This window comes from Sinocyclocheilus rhinocerous, unplaced genomic scaffold (assembly GCF_001515625.1).
Source record: "Sinocyclocheilus rhinocerous isolate Xijiao unplaced genomic scaffold, SAMN03320098_v1.1 scaffold2705, whole genome shotgun sequence".
Lineage (NCBI taxonomy): Eukaryota > Metazoa > Chordata > Actinopteri > Cypriniformes > Cyprinidae > Sinocyclocheilus > Sinocyclocheilus rhinocerous.
The window spans coordinates 258,894-261,543 of record NW_015653049.1 but is presented as its reverse complement, the minus strand read 5'-3'; the positions used below and the strand labels follow the sequence as shown (position 1 = coordinate 261,543).

Below are 2,650 nucleotides of genomic sequence, written 5' to 3'. Positions count from 1 at the left end.
GGTGCCCCTGTAGAATGTGGTGAGGATGGGTGGAGGGAGACTTGCTCTTTTCAGCCGGCGGAGAAAGTGTAGGCGCTGTTGTGCCTTCTTGGAGAGTGACATGGTGTTGGTGGTCCAGGTGAGATCCTCTGTGATGTGCACCCCCAGGAATTTAGTTCTGCTGACTCTCTCCACAGTCGAGCTGTCGATGGTCAGTGGGGGGTGGTCAGTAGAGTTTCTCCTGAAGTCCATTACAACCTCCTTTGTCTTCCCCACATTGAGGGGCAGGTTGTTAACGCCACACCATGCAGCCAGCTGTGCCACTCTTCCTCTCTGTAGTGCGTTTCCGTTGTTGCTGAGACCTACCACCGTTGTGTCATCCGCCAACTTGATGATGTGGTTGGAGCTGAACTTGGCAGTGCAGTCGTATGTAGTATGAAAAAAGTAGTATGTGTATGTTTACATGCTCATGCACTACAAATCATCTTGCACTGTTCTCCAGCCAGCTGCTTGACTTACGATGTTTCTCTTTGCACATGTACAGTATTTATGTGAAGCATTCGTATAGTTTGTATTTTTTCGTTTATGTATAGGTAACCATTTATATATAGTATATTTATAGTCAAAATCAGTCAGTAGGCTAGTTGTGTATAGGTTTTACTATCTGTATGTCTGTATTTATGTAGCACCGTGGTCCTGTGAGGCACGACATTTCGTTCCACTGCATGCCCCCACATGTAATGGAATGACAATAAAGCTCGACTTGACTTGACTTAAATCAGTTTAATAAAACCAGCCAGCAGAGATAGACACATTTCAGTATGAAATGATTTCACTACTGTTCTGCACATTTTAAAAGGCAAAATGTTTCTTTATTACACTGTTCACAATGTTTTTAGGTGTATATTTGGTGCTGATGATGTGTATGATTTTTGGCATGGAAAAGATCCTCTTCATGACCTCTGTGTTATTGTTGAAGAGGATGGTCGATGTCGTTCATGTTGTCTAAACTCTCAACTCAGCAAAAGAGAAAGTGAAAGTACACCACAGAGTTCATCTGCCACCATTTTAAATACGCAGAATACGATTTGTTGCACAAGTAAAATGTACTATCGAAGTGTTTAGTAAAGACGATTATGTAAGTTTATGCAGGAATTGACATGTATCTTGATAGAAAAGTTGGAGGGTTTTGAGAAACTTAAGCTTGAGAAAGTCTGATCAAGGTGAGTGAAAGGAAGAGAAACTGAAAAGAAACATTCTTGTTTCTCGTGTGATTTGTGGTGATTCTTCTGAAGTCTAACAGCACCTGTGTAAATGTATGGCTGAGCTTGAGTTAAACGTCACAGGATCCATTCAGATAAATGATAACGTTTGATTAATATGATTATGTGATTAGTTTTGTGTCTAAATGTCATTTCCGTTCAGTAAAACCCATACAGCTCCATCATGGACAGTTCACAACGATTCAGAAATGAAGAGTTTTCTCCAAGATGCAGGTACTTTTAAAAACATTTTTGAAAAACACTTTTTTTATTAATATTAATATATTAATATTATTCATAATAAATAATAGTTTATATTATGGGTAAAAAAAGACAAACGTTTTGCCTATTTTTGTGTTTATATTTGTCCGGTTCTTTTAATGCTACCATTAGTGCTGTCAAACGATTAATGGCGATTAATCGCATCCAAAATAAAAGTTTTTGTTTGCATAATATATGTGTGTGTACTGTGTTTATTTATTATGTATATATAAATACACACACATATAGTATATATTTTGAAAATAGTTACACGTATATACATTTATATTTATATTATTATATTTTACATTATATATAAATGTATTTAATATATAAACATAACATATTTTTTATTAAATATATACATGCATGTGTTTGTATTTATATATACATAATAAATATACACAGTACACACTCAACTTTTATTTTGGATGCGATTAATCGTTTGACAGCACTAACTACAATTAAATAATAACAGATCTTATGGCCTCTCCTAGTCTTCTAATGAAAAATGAATGAGATTTTATCATACAGAATAGATCCAGAAATTAAAAGCATTACCCTTAGTCTGTTCTTACAGTTCAGTCCTGCAGGAGAGATCAAAACCAGAGTCCAGCTCTGTGTCAATGAAGAGTGACCAGTCAATGGATGAGCCAAAACAATTTAAGAGTGGAAACACACAACCTAGTCTCAGGTATGCAATTTCTATTATAAATGTTTTATAGAATATATATGTGACCCTGGACCACAAAACCAGTCATAAGTTTATCAAAATTATCGATTTTTCTTCTATGCCAAAAATCATTAGGATATTAAGTAAAGATCATGTTCCATGAAGATATTTTGTAAATTTCCTACTGTAAATATATCAAAACTTAATGTTTGTGAGTGGATGCAGCAAAATCGCGAACAAAAAAGGCCGGAAACACGCCTACAAACTTCGCTCGCCGCTGGCCGCTCTTTAGGAATTACCCACTCAAGTTTGGTATCAGAATCAGAATCAGAAGAACTTTATTACCAAGTATGTTTACACACACAAGGAATTTGACTTGACGACAGGAGCTTCCAGTGTAGAAGAAAATATGGACATAGTGCAGACATACATAGGAATAACACAGTAGGGATGGAATATAACACTAATGTAAGAA

The 2,650-nt window shown here is 35.9% G+C and overlaps 1 long non-coding RNA gene across 1 annotated transcript; it reads left to right on the top strand.

The window, feature by feature from the left end:
• Positions 1-1,069: 1,069 nt before the first annotated feature.
• LOC107715562 (uncharacterized) lies at positions 1,070-2,242 on the top strand. Its single transcript, XR_001637106.1, has 3 exons — positions 1,070-1,202; positions 1,405-1,475; positions 2,083-2,242. It is a non-coding gene; the product is annotated as an uncharacterized LOC107715562 (long non-coding RNA).
• The last annotated feature ends 408 nt before the right edge of the window (positions 2,243-2,650 follow it).